The sequence below is a fragment of the Mobula birostris genome, chromosome 7, assembly GCF_030028105.1.
Source record: "Mobula birostris isolate sMobBir1 chromosome 7, sMobBir1.hap1, whole genome shotgun sequence".
NCBI classification, from domain to species: domain Eukaryota; kingdom Metazoa; phylum Chordata; class Chondrichthyes; order Myliobatiformes; family Myliobatidae; genus Mobula; species Mobula birostris.
The window spans coordinates 85,062,226-85,083,688 of record NC_092376.1 but is presented as its reverse complement, the minus strand read 5'-3'; the positions used below and the strand labels follow the sequence as shown (position 1 = coordinate 85,083,688).

The following is a 21,463-nucleotide window of genomic DNA, read 5'->3' as shown; positions in this document are numbered from 1 at the left end:
CACCCATCAGCGGGAACATGCTTCCTGCCTCCAGCGTGTCCAACCCATTAATAATCTTATATGTTTCAATCAGATCCCCTCTCATCCTTCTAAATTCCAGAGTATACAAGCCCAGTCGCTCCAACCTTTCAACATATGACAGTCCCGCCATCCTGGGAATTAACTTTGTGAACCTACGCTGCACTCCCTCAATAGCAAGAATGTCCTCAAATTTGGAGACCAAAACTGCACACAATACTCCAGGTGTGATCTCACCAGAACCCTGTACATTTGCAGAAGGACCTCTTTGCTCCTATACTCAACTTCCCTTGTTATGAAGGCCAACATGCCATTAGCTTTCTTCACTGCCTGCTGTACCTGTATGCTTACTTTCAGGGACTGATGAACAAGGACACCCAGATTTCGTTGTACTTCCCCTTTTCCTGACTTGACACCATTCAGATAATAATCTGCCTTCCTGTTCTTGCTACCAAAGTGGATAACCTCACATTTATCCATATTAAACTGCATCTGCCATGCATCTGCCCACTCACCCAACCTGTCCAAGTCACCCTGCATTCTCATAACATCCTCCTCACATTTCACACTGCCACCCGGCTTTGTGTCATCTGCAAATTTGCTAATGTTACTTTTAATTCCCTCATCTAAATCATTAATACATATTGTAAACAGCTGCGATCCCAGCACTGAACCCTGCGGTACCCCATTGATCACCGCCTGCCATTCCGAAAGGGACTCGTTAATCGTTACTCTTGGTTTCCTGTCAGCCAACCAATTGTCAATCCATGTCAGTACTCTGTCCCCAATACCATGTGCCCTAATTTTGCCCACTAATCTCCTATATGGGACTTTATCAAAGGCTTTCTGAAAGTCCAGGTACACTACATCCACTGGCTCTCCCTTGTCCATTTTCATAGTTACATCCTCAAAAAATTCCAGAAGATTAGTCAAGCATGATTTCCTCTTCGTAAATCCATGCTGACTCGGACCTATGCTGTTACTGCTATCCAAATGTGTCGTAATTGCATCTTTTATAATTGACTCCAGCATCTTTCCCACAACCAACGTCAGGCTAACCGGTCTATAATTCCGTTTTCTCTCTTTCTCCCTTCTTGAAGAGAGGGACAGCATTAGCCACCCTCCAATCCACAGGAACTGATCCTGAATCTATAGAACATTGGAAAATGATTACCAATGCGTCCACAATTTCTAAAGCCACCTCCTTAAGTACCCTGGGATGCAGACCATCAGGTCCCAAGGACTTATCGGCCTTCAGACCCAACAGTCTTTCCAATACCATTTCCTGCCTAATATAAATTTCCTTCAGTTCATCCATTACCCTAGGTCCTTTAGCCCCTATTATATCTGGGAGATTGTTTGTGTCTTCCCTAGTGAAGACAGATCCAAAGTACCTGTTCAACTCATCTGTCATTTCCTTGTTTCCCATAATAAATTCACCCATTTCTGTCTTCAAGGGCCCAGTTTTGGTCTTAACTATTTTTTTCCTTTTCACATACCTAAAGAAGCTCTCACTATCCTTCTTTATATTCGTGGCTAGTTTACCTTCGTGCCTCATTTTTTTTCCTCACGTATTGCCTTTTTAGTTATCTCCTGTTGCTCTTTAAAAGTTTCCCAATCCTCCGGCTTCCCACTCGTCTTTGCTTTGTTATACTTCTTCTCTTTCATTTTTATACCGTCCTTTACTTCCCTTGTCAGCCACGGCCTCCCCTTACTCCCCTTAGGATCTTGTTTCCTCTTTGGAATGAACTGATCCTGCACCTTCTGCATTATTCCCAGAAATACCTGCCATTGCTGTTCCACTGTCATCCCTGCTAGGGTATTGTTCCATTGAACCTTGGCCAGCTCCTCCCTCATAGCTCCATTTTTCCCTTTGTTCAACTATAATACTGACACTTCCAATTTTCCCTTCTCCCTCTCAATTTGTAGATTAAAACTTATCATATTATGGCCACTACCTCCTAATCGCTCCTTTACCTCGAGGTCCCTGATCAAATCTGGTTCATTGCACAACACTATATCTAGAATTGCCTTCTCTCTGGTAGGCTCTAGTACAAGCTGTTCTAAGAATCCATCTTGGAGGGACTCCACAAACTCCCTTTCTTGGGGTCCAGTACCAACCTGATTCTTCCAATCTACCTGCATGTTGAAATCTCCCGTAACAACTGTAGCATTACCTTTGTGACATGCCAATTTTAACTCTTGATTCAACTTACACCCTACATCCAGACTACTGTTTGGGGGCCTGTAGATAACTCCCATTAGGGTCTTTCTACCCTTAGAATTTCTCAGTTCTATCCATACTGACTCCACGTCTCCTGATTCTATGTCCCCCCTCGCAAGGGACTGAATATCATTCCTCACCACCAGAGCCACCCCACCCCCTCTGCCCATCAGTCTGTCCTTTCGATAGGACGTATAACCTTGAATATTCATTTCCCAGGCCCTGTCCACTTGAAACCATGTCTCTGTTATTCCCACAACATCACACTTACCAATTTCCAACTGTGTCTCAAGCTTATCCACTTTATTTCTTATACTCCGTGCATTCATATACAATACTTTTAATTCATTACTCCCCTCACCTCCCATATCAATTCCTATTTCACTTGGCCATACTGTACGATCCCTTCTTGAGCTTTCTGCTCTGCTGATTCTGCTGTCTTTCTGAACTTTTCTTATTCTCACTTTCCCTTTATCTCCATCCTTATGTTTACAGTTCATCCCCTCCCACCCACTACTTAGTTTAAACACACCCATGTTGCAGAGGCAAACCTGCCCGCCAGAATGCTGGTGCCCCGCTTATTAAGGTGCAACCCGTCCCTTTTGTACAATTCAGCCTTACCCCAAAACATATCCCAGTGGTCCAAGAATGTAAATCCTTGCTTCCTGCACCAGTTCCTCAGCCACACATTCAGATCCATTATCTCTCTGTTCCTGCCCTCTCCAGCATGAGGAACTGGAAGCAAACCGGAGATAGCTACCCTGGAGGTCCTGCTTTTCAGCCTTCTTCGGAGTTCTCTGAAGTCACGCTGTAGAATGTCTTTCCTCTTCTTCCCCACGTCATTTGTGCCAACATGCACCATCACTTCCGGATGTTCACCTTCACTCTTGAGGATTCCCTGCAATCGGTCCTTGACATCCTGGATCCTGGCACCAGGGAGGCAACACACCATCCTTAAATCTCGCCTGTTGCCGCAGAAACCTCTTTCTGTACCTCTCACTATGGAGTCCCCTACTACCACGGCTCTGCCTGACATCTGTCTGCTCGGCTTTGCTTCAGCACCAATTGTTTACTTGCAGACCTGACCGCCTCTCAGACTGGCAGTGTCTTCTGTCCTGACAGCTTCCAAGAGGGTGAACCTGTTTGCGAGAGGCACATCCCCCAGGGTCTCCTGTACTTCAAACATCTTCTCCTTCCTCATCGTCGCTCCGCTTCTCTGTTCCAGTATCCTCGGTGTAACGACCTCACTGTAGGTCCTGTCCAGAAATCTCTCATTTTCCCAGATGAACCTGAGGTCATCCAGTTGCGGCTGCAACATGGTCCTTCAGAAGCTAAATCTGGACACATTTTCCACATTTGTAGCAGCCAGAGGCACCATCAGTGTCCCTGACCTCCCACATAGAAACATAGAAACATAGAAAATAGGTGCAGGAGTAGGCCATTTGGCCCTTCGAGCCTGCACCGCCATTTATTATGATCATGGCTGATCATCCAACTCAGAACCCCGCCCCAGCCTTCCCTCCATACTCCCTGATCCCCATAGCCACAGGGCCATATCTAACTCCCTCTTAAATATAGCCAATGAACTGGCCTCAACTGCTTCCTGTGGCAGAGAATTCCACAGATTCACCACTCTCTGAGTGAAGAAGTTTTTCCTAATCTCGGTCCTAAAAAGCTTCCCCTTTATCCTCAAACTATGACCCCTTGTTCTGGACTTCCCCAACATCGGGAACAATCTTCCTGCATCTAGCCTGTCCAATCCCTTTAGGATTTTGTACGTTTCAATCAGATCCCCCCTCAATTTTCTAAATTCCAATGAGTACAAGCCCAGTTCATCCAGTCTTTCTTCATATGAAAGTCCTGCCATCCCAGGAATCAATCTGGTGAACCTTCTTTGTACTCCCTCTATGGCAAGGATGTCTTTCCTCAGATTAGGGGACCAAAACTGCACACAATACTCCAGGTGTGGTCTCACCAAGGCCTTGTACAACTGCAGTAGTACCTCCCTGCTCCTGTACTCGAATCCTCTCGCTATAAATGCCAGCATACCATTCGCCTTTTTCACCGCCTGCTGTACCTGCATGCCCACTTTCAATGACTGGTGTATAATGACACCCAGGTCTCGTTGCACCTCCCCTTTTCCTAATCGGCCACCATTCAGATAATAATCGGTTTTCCTATTTTTGCTACCAAAGTGGATAACTTCACATTTATCTACATTAAATTGCATCTGCCATAAATTTGCCCACTCACCCAACCTATCCAAGTCACTCTGCATCCTCTTAGCATCCTCCTCGCAATCGTGTCATCCGCAAACTTGGAGATGCTGCATTTAATTCCCTCATCCAAGTCATTAATATATATTGTAAACAACTGGGGTCCCAGCACTGAGCCTTGCGGTACCCCACTAGTCACCGCCTGCCATTCTGAAAAGGTCCCGTTTATTCCCACTCTTTGCTTCCTGTCTGCCAACCAATTCTCCATCCACATCAATACCTTACTCCCAATACCATGTGCTTTAAGTTTGCACACTAATCTCCTGTGTGGGACCTTGTCAAAAGCCTTTTGAAAATCCAAATATACCACATCCACTGGTTCTCCCCTATCCACTCTACTAGTTACATCCTCAAAAAATTCAATGAGATTCGTCAGACATGATTTTCCCTTCACAAATCCATGTTGACTTTGTCCGATGATTTCACCGCTTTCCAAATGTGCTGTTATCACATCTTTGATAACTGACTCCAGCAGTTTCCCCACCACCGACGTTAGGCTAACCGGTCTATAATTCCCCGGTTTCTCTCTCCCTCCTTTTTTAAAAAGTGGGGTTACATTAGCCACCCTCCAATCCTCAGGAACTAGTCCAGAATCTAACGAGTTTTGAAAAATTATCACTAATGCATCCACTATTTCTTGGGCTACTTCCTTAAGCACTCTAGGATGCAGACCATCTGGCCCTGGGGATTTATCTGCCTTCAATCCCTTCAATTTACCTAACACCACTTCCCTACTAACATGTATTTCGCTCAGTTCCTCCATCTCACTGGACCCTCTGTTCCCTACTATTTCTGGAAGATTATTTATGTCCTCCTTAGTGAAGACAGAACCAAAGTAATTATTCAATTGGTCTGCCATGTCCTTGCTCCCCATAATCAATTCACCTGTTTCTGTCTGTAGGGGACCTACATTTGTCTTTACCAGTCTTTTCCTTTTTACATACCTATAAAAGCTTTTACAGTCAGTTTTTATGTTCCCTGCCAGTTTTCTCTCATCATCTTTTTTCCCCTTCCTAATTAAGCCCTTTGTCCTCCTCTGCTGAACTCTGAATTTCTCCCAGTCCTCAGGTGAGCCACTTTCTCTGGCTAATTTGTATGCTGCTTCTTTGGAATTGATACTATCCCTAATTTCTCTTGTCAGCCACGGGTGCACTACCTTCCTTGATTTATTCTTTTGCCAAACTGGGATGAACAATTGTTGTAGTTCATCCATGCAACCTTTAAATGCATCATGCATGCAGCTCATTGAATCAGCCTAGCGGTCATTTCTTCACCACTTCTCACCCTCTCCAACGGTGGCATAATCTCCTCTCTCAGCCTCCTCGCCGAAGACTCTCGAGCCAAAGACTCGCACCTTTCTCACAAGGCACTTCCCTCGACAAGGCCGCTCCGTTAGAGCAAACCTTGCTTGTATTAGCTGATAATTTGAGTAATTAGTTTCACCTGCCACACCTCCGCCGACCTTGAAGGTCTGTGTTGCTGGCTGCTCACAACCGGCTTTTAAATCAACCGCTCCTTCTCAGATCAACCAAGATCTGGCTGATAGGTGGAGCATGGTCAAGGGACAAAGGACCTAGTTTTATTCAATTTCTTATGATCTTATATGTTTTCATCTGTTTGTCTTGCTGCTAATCTATAATTTGTTTAGGTTGTGCTTTTCAGGTTTGCAAAATAAGCACACTGATGGTGAGAAATGAACTTCAATGTTGCCAGATAATATATTGTAATTAATCTCTCTAATGCACATTTCCTACAAAAATAAATGATACAGATCCATTTCCAAACCAATGAAAATATTTAGACCTCTGTGCAGTTTTATGACAGTGCCTTTAACAGTCAACAAAGAATTAGCAGACCATAGACTTACAGATATGGATTCCATTGAGTGAGTTAACTCTCAGAAGATGCTCCAGTTTAAGAAGCATACTTACTCTTCTAACTTGGCTAGACTATGTGTCACTGGGTATAATGTTATTGCAAAAACACAGTAAATGGAGTGTAACGTGGTGCCAAGGATAATTGAAAAGTCCTCAACATTGGGTGCAAGCTGTTCCACATCTGCTCAGCTGGAACAGCTTGAAGGGACTATTAAAAAGAGAATCAAAGTTCGAAGTGAGTTTATTATCAAAGTACCCTGAGGTTCATTTTCTTGCAGGCATTGAGAGAAGAACAAAGAAACACAATAGAATCAGTGAAAAACTACACACAAAGATTGACAAGCAATGTGAAAAAGAAGAGAAACTGTGCAAAAACAAAATAATAAATAAGCAAACAAACAAACAAGCACATAAACAACACTATGTGTTGTAGAGTCTTTGAGAGTGAGTCCAGGAGTTGCGGAGTCAGTCAGTGTTGATATAAGTGACGTTATTCCCATTAGTTTAAGAGGCTGATGGTTGAAGGGTAAGAACACAATAATGGAATTTGCAGAAATTCTCCAAGTATTGTTGAATCATGAACACTCTTCACAATACCACAGTAAATGTACATCCCCCTGGTCATTGCTTTAAATGAATTAAGTGTCTTCATCACATGCCACCTGATTTACTATCACCGAGCAGTCAATCATCTTCTCCTTTCAGGTTAACAGAGCCTAAAAAAAGATATCAGTCATTGAAAACCAAAGATGGATCAATACAGATTATAAAATGAATGTATTATGGGCAGGGAACTTCAGAGACAGGTCCACCGAAAGAATGGTTTCTCCTTTAGGTCTTCACTCATGTTCCTGCAGCACACATGCACAAAATGCTGGAGGAACTCAGCAGGCCAGGCACATCTATGGAAAGGAATACAGTCAACATCCTTGCATGCCTTGTTAACATGCAGGCAAATTGTGTTTTTCTCCTGCTTAGATAACTTTAGTAAATAGGCTATTCATGAGATTTTTGGACATCATTGATTGACACCAAGCTGAAGGCTGATAATTCATGGAGAAAGATAATTCATGTGTTAGTAGCCCAGGAGAGGGACAAGAGGAAGGGAGAATGGAACATGTAAAGCTTCCCTTTATCTCTTTAATGTTAATATTGGATTCTATGCGGACACCAATGGTGGACCAAGGGTTTTCTGGAGTTCCCCAGCGTTTATGCCAAACAACCTTCTCTGAGATGGTTTTGCAATCCTCACTGTTTTCAGTGGAGATACTATGGATGTGAGGAAGAAAGATGAAAGCAATTATTTACTTCAGAAATAATTGTGTTGAATGTGATATTTTAATTGCTCAGGTGTTGTATGTTTAGGGTGACTTATTTTAATTTTGAACCATTTTAAAATATATTTATTTTATTCTTCATATTTTTTACATTTTTCCTGATATCTGGAATTTGCAGAGCATTGATAATCTTTGACCCATTTCTTCACCACCGAAGCTACAGACATGGCTTTGGAGTGGGTGAAATTTTATTAGCGGTTTTGTGAGTGGTGTTTGTTCTGTCACACCTATTTTGGATCTGGAATGGTGCAAGTTCAATTTTTTCAGCTCCAGTATCGTGAAAAACATGATTATTTTTCCAGATGTAGACAAGATAATTCACAATATTTAAGTAATTAATGCAGAAGGTGGTTCATTCTTGGTAATACCTCAGCTATTTTTCCCAAGTTTGTCCAACTTGGATAGGCACATGGATGAAAGAAAAATGTAGGGTTATGGGTTTCATATGAGGGAAGGATTAGATTGATTGCAGAGTATGTTAAAAATCTGACACTACATCGTAGGCTGAAGAGCCAATACTGCCTGTTCTGTTTCAATTATCTGTGAACAGGTCATGTACTTCCTTCCCACTAGGGGGCTCAATAAGATCAATCTCCTTTGCAGGCAGTTTTAACAACAAACTTATAACACAGTGTAGAAACATTAGTACATACATCTTACTTTTTCTAAACAGAGTGTGTACTCTACCAGAGCAAAGGAAAAGTAGTGCTGAAGGATCTCTATCCAAAATACACTAACCAAATATGACAAAATGGAGCCTTACGCACGGTACCTCAAGTCAAGATAATAATTTAGCTTTTTTTGTCACATGTACATCGAGACATCAAAACATACAGTAAAATGTGTCGTTTGCTTTAAGGGCCAACACAGTCAGTAGATATTCTGCCATGTGTCGCCGTGTGAATCCCACTTTGAATAGGATGTGAGATACCAAGTAGGCATCATTTAGATCATTTCCACCAAACAAGAGGGAAGTGCTCAGCCATAGAATACTGACAGGCAAATATGTGAGGGCCTGAGAGGATGGTGGTGGGAACTATGGAATTGGAAGCTGCTAGGCTTGCCTGGCCTGTTCCCCTTGGAGTTACCGTGTATTGCTGCAGGAGCACCATCCATCTTCCAATCTTGGCAGGGGTCCTGCTGTAGTCAGGAAATGAACTTGTTCCAAAGTGAACAGCCAGGTTGGTACTGCAGCATTTCAGCTCCTGCACAGTCCAACTGTGCAGAACCAAAGGACACAAGCTTAGGTGAAAGAACTGGATGAATGGCATGTAGAGGGACACTTTTAGCTACCAGTGAACTGTTTGGATCTGGACTCTACCGCTTGAGTAGATGGTGGAAACAAATTCAGTTTTAACAGTTAAGGAGTACATGTAAAGAAAAAGTATTTCAGGATGTATATTGTATACATTTCTCTGACATTAAATGTACCTTTGAAACCTTTGAATTCAGTTTTAACAGTTAAAAAGTACATGTATCGATTTAACCTGCCCCAGATGCAGGTACAGTAACTGAGATGTTCAGGAGCAAACACAAAACCGTCTCACAGAATGCTGAGCCCAATATCAAGGTCACTTCAAATTCCCTTGTCTCCTAAGACATGTGCTAATGTTTCCTCTAAAATCCATGTCTGTTTTCCAAAAAAAACCCAGCCTATGGAAATGGAACAGAACTTGGACACAAAAGGGCAATCTTCCCTGATCTACTTTTGCCCCAGATCACAGAAATGACAAGGACATTATGATATCTGTCAATGAGTGAAATCAAGTGAACAACAGTAGTCCTGAAATTATGTTTAACTAACCAATGCTATGTGCATTTTTTTACAATAGCTGCCAGCAGCAGCAAAGAAAAAGTTGTGACTTCATGCAGAGATGTAAACGTGAAAGTTCATGCAGGCGCTGCATTGAAATATTCAGGGAGTGCTGTTCCGACAGAGGTGCCATCTCTCAGAAGAGGCCCGAAACCCAACTCCAGGGTAAATGTGAAATATCTTGGAGCACTACACTGAAGAAGAGCAGCTGAGCTTCACTTCTGTCCTGCCCAATTCTTACCCCTCATTCAACACTACTGAAGAACATTTTACCATCATTCTTTTGGGATCTTGCGGTGCATTGAGGTCTCTACAATAAACAGCAAATCATTTCCAAAAGTATCTCATTATCTGAAAATCAATTCCAGACTTCTGTAGGTCATGAAAAGCACAATCTATACTGAAGTTCTTTCTATCTTCTGATGGTCACTGCAGGAAATGATGACAATTTCTGCTTTGTGTTTTAGTATATATCCTGAACAAAGGTTTCCACATTAGTCTATGCGAAGGAAACTGGAGGTTGTAGATGCCTCTGCCAGTGGTTTCTTCACAGTGCAAGGAGGCTGTGGAATTTCAGTAGCTGGTTTATTTTATTCATCAGTTGATTCTTCTTAGTGAAGTGACATAATCTCGTAAGCATACATACATCAGCAAAATGAAAGTGGCAGCAATCTGCCATGTTTGCTTATTTTATTGCTCCAACTCTTTCTGTTCTGTTCCACTGTTCGCTGTTCAACCAATTCAGTTGTTCACCTACATAATTTGCATGCGTGTAACCTGATGCAGTCATTGGTCTACACAATATGGGTGTGACACTCCCAGCAACACTCTGGTATATATTATGAATCAGAATCAGCAGAACTTCCTCACTCTTCAGAAGCCATATTTTACTGCAAGAAAACTCAACCTTTCCCATGGATTTTTGTTGAACTACAGTCTAGAAGATAATTTAGACAGTAAAGTAAGTAATGTTGCATCAAAATATCTGATTGAAAAGTGTGTGATTGATGATTGTAACTTTTCACCTGGTGATACTGGACAGAGGAGGTGGGTTAATGCAGTATCTTGATTTTTAAATATACGCTTAAGGGTCACGTGTTTTTCTGTACGATATTGAAGATGAGTCTGAGATGTTACTCACAGGATTTCATCTGTTTTGATTGGCAATGTACAAGCTGTGAAGTGAAGTGACAAATGACAGTAAAGCCACTTTCTGATGTAAGCAAACAGTCCTTGGGGGTAACTTAAGTAGACCACTCAACTACATAATCAGCAAAATCAATAGAGAATTAATTAGTATTACAGCATAAATATTGAAGCTTTCAGCTGCGTGTCAAGAAACCGCTTACATTTTAAATAATTGTAGGAGTGATTAGACTTGAAAGTAAAGGGAGTGACGGTAAAAGACTTGCTAAACTATTTTCCATTAATCACTCTGAATGAGACGGGTTCATCTCAGCAGTTTGAATCACATTTGAATGTCTCTAGTTTAGGAAGAATATTTCATCCTAATTGCTATTTGTGCTCTTAGTTCTGTTCAATTATCCGTACTACATGGATCTGACCCCATAGATGCCTCTGTGTGGTCGTTCCATTACACAATCATGTGCATTCTTTTTTTGCCGCATTCTCAAAGATTATGAAACAGCTTTTTAAAACACCATAGCCTTCAGTGTGTGTGGACCCTTGCACAGAAATATGATCCACTTTGTGTAAACTGTTTATTTAGAGTCTGTTCCTGGAGCAAAGTGCAGTCACCTGACCAAACAGTCCTCCATCTCACCATCAAGCAACAGGAGCAGGCCACTCTTTCCCACAAGCCCAACACCGGTTAGCTATATCAGAGCTGTGTGCTGGTCCACAGGTAGAAATGGCAAATACTGGACAGTATTGCTTTAAGGTGAGAAGGAAAATGTCAGCGGCAAGTGTTTCACTCAGTGCCAGGAACATGTTGCCAGGGCAAGTGGTAGAAACAGACATGAAAGCAATGTTTTAAGAGCAGATGTACAGGCCAGCAGTGCAGGCAGATGGGATTAGTTTTGATTGGCACTGTGGTTGGCAGGGCAACATGGGCTGCAGGGCCTGTTCTTGTGCTGTAATCGGTTCCATGTTCTATGTACTTAATCTTAATCTGCACAACTTGTTTCTGTGCTCTTCTACACAAAAAATAATACCAGTGTGTATGTGTTTTTTTAATGAATTAAGTTCGTAAGTATGTCAAGAGACAGATTTCCATCAGCCATTGTACAACAAAACACTTGCCCATCTTCCATTTTAACTCCATCAATCACCTGTATTACTTTATTAATCCCCTAAACTCAAAAGGGAATATAAACCAGTCCTTAACTTCTAGAATTGACATTTATTTTGATTCAATGTTTCAGAGTCAACACCTAATTAAGTATGAAATTGCTTACACTATGAATTTCTAAAAAAGGTACATTTTAATTTCGTTTCCCTGCTAAAAACACACTAAAGGTCAGTAACTATGCCCTAGTGTCATCTCAAACCCCTCCAGTTACGCTGCAAATACAAACTCCTCCAGTTACACTGAATTTACAAACTCCTCCAATTGCACTGCACATACAAACTCCTCAAGTTACATTGCACATACAAACTCCTCCAGCTACACTGCACATACAAACTCCTCCAGTTACACTGAACTTACAAACTCCTCCAGTTACACTGCACATACAAACTCCTCCAGTTACACTGCACATACAAACTCCTCCAGTTACACTGAACTTACAAACTCCTCCAGTTACACTGAACTTACAAACTCCTCCAGTTACACTGAACTTACAAACTCCTCCAGTTACACTGCAGATACAAACTCCTCCAGTTACACTGCACATACAAACTCCTTCAGTTACACTGCACATACAAACTCCTCCAGTTACGCTGCACATACAAACTCCTCCAGTTACACTGAACTTACAAACTCCTCCAGTTATGCTGAACTTACAAACTCCTCCAGTTACACTGCACATACAAACTCCTCCAGTTACGCTGAACTTACAAACTCCTCCAGTTACACTGCACATACAAACTCCTCCAGTTACACTGAACTTACAAACTCCTCCAGTTACACTGCTCATACAAACTCCTCCAGTTACACTGAACTTACAAACTCCTCCAGTTACACTGAACTTACAAACTCCTCCAGTTTCACTGCAGATACAAACTCCTCCAGTTACACTGCACATACAAACTCCTTCAGTTACGCTGCACATACAAACTCCTCCAGTTATGCTGCACTTACAAACTCCTCCAGTTATGCTGCACATACAAACTCCTCCAGTTACACTGCACATACAAACTCCTCCAGTTACGCTGAACTTACAAACTCCTCCAGCTACACTGAACTTACAAACTCCTCCAGTTACGCTGCACATACAAACTCCTCCAGTTACACTGAACTTACAAACTCCTCCAGTTACACTGCACATACAAACTCCTCCAGTTACACTGCACATACAAACTCCTCCAGTTACACTGAACTTACAAACTCCTCCAGTTACACTGCACATACAAACTCCTCCAGTTACACTGCACTTACAAACTCCTCCAGCTACACTGCAGATACAAACTCCTCCAGCTACACTGCACATACAAACTCCTCCAGTTACACTGAACTTACAAACTCCTCCAGTTACACTGCAGATACAAACTCCTCCAGTTACACTGCACATACAAACTCCTTCAGTTACACTGCACATACAAACTCCTCCAGTTACGCTGCACATACAAACTCCTCCAGTTACACTGAACTTACAAACTCCTCCAGTTATGCTGAACTTACAAACTCCTCCAGTTACACTGCACATACAAACTCCTCCAGTTACGCTGAACTTACAAACTCCTCCAGTTACACTGCACATACAAACTCCTCCAGTTACACTGAACTTACAAACTCCTCCAGTTACACTGCTCATACAAACTCCTCCAGTTACACTGAACTTACAAACTCCTCCAGTTACACTGAACTTACAAACTCCTCCAGTTTCACTGCAGATACAAACTCCTCCAGTTACACTGCACATACAAACTCCTTCAGTTACGCTGCACATACAAACTCCTCCAGTTATGCTGCACTTACAAACTCCTCCAGTTATGCTGCACATACAAACTCCTCCAGATACACTGAACTTACAAACTCCTCCAGTTATGCTGAACTTACAAACTCCTCCAGTTACACTGCACATACAAACTCCTCCAGTTACACTGCACATACAAACTCCTCCAGTTACGCTGAACTTACAAACTCCTCCAGCTACACTGAACTTACAAACTCCTCCAGTTACGCTGCACATACAAACTCCTCCAGTTACACTGAACTTACAAACTCCTCCAGTTACACTGCACATACAAACTCCTCCAGTTACACTGCACATACAAACTCCTCCAGTTACACTGAACTTACAAACTCCTCCAGTTACACTGCACATACAAACTCCTCCAGTTACACTGCACTTACAAACTCCTCCAGCTACACTGCAGATACAAACTCCTCCAGCTACACTGCACATACAAACTCCTCCAGTTACACTGAACTTACAAACTCCTCCAGTTACACTGCACATACAAACTCCTCCAGTTACACTGAACTTACAAACTCCTCCAGTTACACTGAACTTACAAACTCCTCCAGTTACACTGCACATACAAACTCCTCCAGCTACACTGCACATACAAACTCCTCCAGTTACACTGAACTTACAAACTCCTCCAGTTACACTGCACATACAAACTCCTCCAGTTACACTGAACTTACAAACTCCTCCAGTTACACTGCACATACAAACTCCTCCAGTTACACTGCACATACAAACTCCTCCAGTTACACTGCACATACAAACTCCTCCAGTTACACTGCACATACAAACTCCTCCAGTTACACTGAACTTACAAACTCCTCCAGTTACACTGCACATACAAACTCCTCCAGTTACGCTGCACATACAAACTCCTCCAGTTACACTGAACTTACAAACTCCTCCAGTTATGCTGAACTTACAAACTCCTCCAGTTACACAGCACATACAAACTCCTCCAGTTACGCTGAACTTACAAACTCCTCCAGTTACACTGCACATACAAACTCCTCCAGTTACACTGAACTTACAAACTCCTCCAGTTACACTGCTCATACAAACTCCTCCAGTTACACTGAACTTACAAACTCCTCCAGTTACACTGAACTTACAAACTCCTCCAGTTTCACTGCAGATACAAACTCCTCCAGTTACACTGCACATACAAACTCCTTCAGTTACGCTGCACATACAAACTCCTCCAGTTATGCTGCACTTACAAACTCCTCCAGTTACGCTGCACATACAAACTCCTCCAGTTACACTGAACTTACAAACTCCTCCAGTTATGCTGAACTTACAAACTCCTCCAGTTACACTGCACATACAAACTCCTCCAGTTACACTGCACATACAAACTCCTCCAGTTACGCTGAACTTACAAACTCCTCCAGCTACACTGAACTTACAAACTCCTCCAGTTACGCTGCACATACAAACTCCTCCAGTTACACTGAACTTACAAACTCCTCCAGTTACACTGCACATACAAACTCCTCGAGTTACACTGCACATACAGACTCCTCCAGTTACACTGAACTTACAAACTCCTCCAGTTACACTGCACATACAAACTCCTACAGTTACACTGCACTTACAAACTCCTCCAGCTACACTGCAGATACAAACTCCTCCAGCTACACTGCACATACAAACTCCTCCAGTTACACTGAACTTACAAACTCCTCCAGTTACACTGCACATACAAACTCCTCCAGTTACACTGAACTTACAAACTCCTCCAGTTACACTGAACTTACAAATTCCTCCAGTTACACTGCACATACAAACTCCTCCAGCTACACTGCACATACAAACTCCTCCAGTTACACTGAACTTACAAACTCCTCCAGTTACACTGCACATACAAACTCCTCCAGTTACACTGAACTTACAAACTCCTCCAGTTACACTGCACATACAAACTCCTCCAGTTACACTGCACATACAAACTCCTCCAGTTACACTGCACATACAAACTCCTCCAGTTACACTACACATACAAACTCCTCCAGTTACGCTGAACTTACAAACTCCTCCAGTTACACTGATCTTACAAACTCCTCCAGCTACACTGAACTTACAAACTCCTCCAGTTACACAGCAGATACAAACTCCTCCAGTTACACTGCACATACAAACTCCTCCAGTTACACTGCACTTACAAACTCCTCCAGCTACACTGCAGATACAAACTCCTCCAGCTACACTGCACATACAAACTCCTCCAGTTACACTGAACTTACAAACTCCTCCAGTTACACTGCAGATACAAACTCCTCCAGTTACACTGCACATACAAACTCCTTCAGTTACACTGCACATACAAACTCCTCCAGTTACGCTGCACATACAAACTCCTCCAGTTACACTGAACTTACAAACTCCTCCAGTTATGCTGAACTTACAAACTCCTCCAGTTACACTGCACATACAAACTCCTCCAGTTACGCTGAACTTACAAACTCCTCCAGTTACACTGCACATACAAACTCCTCCAGTTACACTGAACTTAGAAACTCCTCCAGTTACACTGCTCATACAAACTCCTCCAGTTACACTGAACTTACAAACTCCTCCAGTTACACTGAACTTACAAACTCCTCCAGTTTCACTGCAGATACAAACTCCTCCAGTTACACTGCACATACAAACTCCTTCAGTTACGCTGCACATACAAACTCCTCCAGTTATGCTGCACTTACAAACTCCTCCAGTTATGCTGCACATACAAACTCCTCCAGTTACACTGAACTTACAAACTCCTCCAGTTATGCTGAACTTACAAACTCCTCCAGTTACACTGCACATACAAACTCCTCCAGTTACACTGCACATACAAACTCCTCCAGTTACGCTGAACTTACAAACTCCTCCAGCTACACTGAACTTACAAACTCCTCCAGTTACGCTGCACATACAAACTCCTCCAGTTACACTGAACTTACAAACTCCTCCAGTTACACTGCACATACAAACTCCTCCAGTTACACTGCACATACAAACTCCTCCAGTTACACTGAACTTACAAACTCCTCCAGTTACACTGCACATACAAACTCCTCCAGTTACACTGCACTTACAAACTCCTCCAGCTACACTGCAGATACAAACTCCTCCAGCTACACTGCACATACAAACTCCTCCAGTTACACTGAACTTACAAACTCCTCCAGTTACACTGCACATACAAACTCCTCCAGTTACACTGAACTTACAAACTCCTCCAGTTACACTGAACTTACAAACTCCTCCAGTTACACTGCACATACAAACTCCTCCAGCTACACTGCACATACAAACTCCTCCAGTTACACTGAACTTACAAACTCCTCCAGTTACACTGCACATACAAACTCCTCCAGTTACACTGAACTTACAAACTCCTCCAGTTACACTGCACATACAAACTCCTCCAGTTACACTGCACATACAAACTCCTCCAGTTACACTGCACATACAAACTCCTCCAGTTACACTGCACATACAAACTCCTCCAGTTACACTGAACTTACAAACTCCTCCAGTTACACTGCACATACAAACTCCTCCAGTTACGCTGCACATACAAACTCCTCCAGTTACACTGAACTTACAAACTCCTCCAGTTATGCTGAACTTACAAACTCCTCCAGTTACACAGCACATACAAACTCCTCCAGTTACGCTGAACTTACAAACTCCTCCAGTTACACTGCACATACAAACTCCTCCAGTTACACTGAACTTACAAACTCCTCCAGTTACACTGCTCATACAAACTCCTCCAGTTACACTGAACTTACAAACTCCTCCAGTTACACTGAACTTACAAACTCCTCCAGTTTCACTGCAGATACAAACTCCTCCAGTTACACTGCACATACAAACTCCTTCAGTTACGCTGCACATACAAACTCCTCCAGTTATGCTGCACTTACAAACTCCTCCAGTTACGCTGCACATACAAACTCCTCCAGTTACACTGAACTTACAAACTCCTCCAGTTATGCTGAACTTACAAACTCCTCCAGTTACACTGCACATACAAACTCCTCCAGTTACACTGCACATACAAACTCCTCCAGTTACGCTGAACTTACAAACTCCTCCAGCTACACTGAACTTACAAACTCCTCCAGTTACGCTGCACATACAAACTCCTCCAGTTACACTGAACATACAAACTCCTCCAGTTACACTGCACATACAAACTCCTCGAGTTACACTGCACATACAGACTCCTCCAGTTACACTGAACTTACAAACTCCTCCAGTTACACTGCACATACAAACTCCTACAGTTACACTGCACTTACAAACTCCTCCAGCTACACTGCAGATACAAACTCCTCCAGCTACACTGCACATACAAACTCCTCCAGTTACACTGAACTTACAAACTCCTCCAGTTACACTGCACATACAAACTCCTCCAGTTACACTGAACTTACAAACTCCTCCAGTTACACTGAACTTACAAATTCCTCCAGTTACACTGCACATACAAACTCCTCCAGCTACACTGCACATACAAACTCCTCCAGTTACACTGAACTTACAAACTCCTCCAGTTACACTGCACATACAAACTCCTCCAGTTACACTGAACTTACAAACTCCTCCAGTTACACTGCACATACAAACTCCTCCAGTTACACTGCACATACAAACTCCTCCAGTTACACTGCACATACAAACTCCTCCAGTTACACTACACATACAAACTCCTCCAGTTACGCTGAACTTACAAACTCCTCCAGTTACACTGATCTTACAAACTCCTCCAGCTACACTGAACTTACAAACTCCTCCAGTTACACTGCAGATACAAACTCCTCCAGTTACACTGCACATACAAACTCCTTCAGTTACGCTGCACATACAAACTCCTCCAGTTACGCTGCACATACAAACTCCTCCAGTTACACTGAACTTACAAACTCCTCCAGTTATGCTGAACTTACAAACTCCTCCAGTTACACTGCACATACAAACTCCTCCAGTTACACTGAACTTACAAACTCCTCCAGTTACACTGCAGATACAAACTCCTCCAGTTACACTGCACATACAAACTCCTTCAGTTACGCTGCACATACAAACTCCTCCAGTTATGCTGCACTTACAAACTCCTCCAGTTACGCTGCACATACAAACTCCTCCAGTTACACTGAACTTACAAACTCCTCCAGTTATGCTGAACTTACAAACTCCTCCAGCTACACTGAACTTACAAACTCCTCCAGTTACGCTGCACATACAAACTCCTCCAGTTACACTGAACTTACAAACTCCTCCAGTTACACTTCACATACAAACTCCTCCAGTTACACTGCACATACAAACTCCTCCAGTTACACTGAACTTACAAACTCCTCCAGTTACACTGCACATACAAACTCCTCCAGTTACACTGCACTTACAAACTCCTCCAGTTACACTGAACTTACAAACTCCTCCAGTTACACTGCACATACAAACTCCTCCAGCTACACTGCACATACAAACTCCTCCAGTTACACAGAACTTACAAACTCCTCCAGTTACACTGCACATACAAACTCCTCCAGTTACACTGCACTTACAAACTCCTCCAGCTACACTGCAGATACAAACTCCTCCAGCTACACTGCAGATACAAACTCCTCCAGTTACACTGCACATACAAACTCCTCCAGTTACACTGAACTTACAAACTCCTCCAGTTACGCTGAACTTACAAACTCCTCCAGTTACACTGCACATACAAACTCCTCCAGGTACACTGCACATACAAACTCCTCCAGTTACGCTGAACTTACAAACTCCTCCAGTTACACTGATCTTACAAACTCCTCCAGTTACACTGAACTTACAAACTCCTCCAGTTACACTGCAGATACAATCTCCTCCAGTTACACTGCACATACAAACTCCTTCAGTTACGCTGCACATACAAACTCCTCCAGTTACGCTGCACATACAAACTCCTCCAGTTACACTGAACTTACAAACTCCTCCAGTTATGCTGAACTTACAAACTCCTCCAGTTACACTGCACATACAAACTCCTCCAGTTACACTGCACATACAAACTCCTCAAGTTACGCTGAACTTACAAACTCCTCCAGTTACACTGCACATACAAACTCCTCCAGTTACACTGAACTTACAAACTCCTCCAGTTACACTGAACTTACAAACTCCTCCAGTTACACTGCACATACAAACTCCTCCAGTTACACTGCACATACAAACTCCTCCAGTTACACTGAACTTACAAACTCCTCCAGTTACACTGCACATACAAACTCCTCCAGGTACACTGAACTTACAAACTCCTCCAGTTACACTGCACATACAAACTCCTCCAGTTACACTGCACATACAAACTCCTCCAGTTACGCTGAACTTACAAACTCCTCCAGTTACACTGATCTTACAAACTCCTCCAGTTACACTGAACTTACAAACTCCTCCAGTTACACTGCAGATACAAACTCCTCCAGTTACACTGCACATACAAACTCCTTCAGTTACGCTGCACATACAAACTCCTCCAGTTACGCTGCACATACAAACTCCTCCAGTTACACTGAACTTACAAACTCCTCCAGTTATGCTGAACTTACAAACTCCTCCAGTTACACTGCACATACAATCTCTTCCAGTTACACTGAACTTACAAACTCCTCCAGTTACACTGAACTTACAAACTCCTCCAGTTACACTGCTCATACAAACTCCTCCAGTTACACTGAACTTACAAACTCCTCCAGTTACACTGAACTTACAAACTCCTCCAGTTACACTGCACATACAAACTCCTCCAGCTACACTGCACATACAAACTCCTCCAGTTACACTGAACTTACAAACTCCTCCAGTTACGCTGAACTTACAAACTCCTCCAGTTACACTGCACATACAAAATCTTCCAGTTACACTGAACTTACAAACTCCTCCAGTTACACTGAACTTACAAACTCCTCCAGTTACACTGCTCATACAAACTCCTCCAGTTACACTGAACTTACAAACTCCTCCAGTTACACTGAACTTACAAACTCCTCCAGTTACACTGCAGATACAAACTCCTCCAGTTACGCTGCACATACAAACTCCTCCAGTTACGCTGCACATACAAACTCCTCCAGTTACACTGAACTTACAAACTCCTCCAGTTACGTTGAACTTACAAACTCCTCCAGCTACACTGAACTTACAAACTCCTCCAGTTACGCTGCACATACAAACTCCTCCAGTTACACTGAACTTACAAACTCCTCCAGTTACACTGCACATACAAACTCCTCCATTTACACTGCACATACAAACTCCTCCAGTTACACTGAACTTACAAACTCCTCCAGTTACACTGAACTTACAAACTCCTCCAATTACACTGCTCATACAAACTCCTCCAGTTACACTGAACTTACAAACTCTTCCAGTTACACTGAACTTACAAACTCCTCCAGCTACACTGAACTTACAAACTCCTCCAGTTACGCTGCACATACAAACTCCTCCAGTTACGCTGAACTTACAAACTCCTCCAGTTACACTGCACATACAAACTCCTCCAGTTACACTGCACATACAAACTCCTCCAGTTACACTGAACTTACAAACTCCTCCAGTTACACTGCACATACAAACTCCTCCAGTTACACTGCACTTACAAACTCCTCCAGCTACACTGCAGATACAAACTCCTCCAGCTACACTGCAGATACAAACTCCTCCAGTTACACTGCACAACAAACTCCTCCAGCTACACTGCACATACAAACTCCTCCAGTTACACTGAACTTACAAACTCCTCCAGTTACGCTGAACTTACAAACTCCTCCAGTTACA

General features: G+C 42.7%; 1 protein-coding gene across 2 annotated transcripts in view; it reads left to right on the top strand.

The window, feature by feature from the left end:
• The first annotated feature begins 10,418 nt into the window (after window positions 1-10,418).
• LOC140200328 (ETS-related transcription factor Elf-1-like) overlaps window positions 10,419-21,463 on the top strand; it is a 147,918-nt gene continuing 136,873 nt past the window's right edge. Inside the window, exon 1 of one of the 2 annotated variants that reach the window (XM_072263505.1) lies at window positions 10,419-10,506. The gene's annotated coding sequence lies outside the window, so the exon portion shown is untranslated. The remainder of the gene's footprint in view (window positions 10,507-21,463) is intronic. The other variant, XM_072263509.1, reaches the window with a different exon arrangement.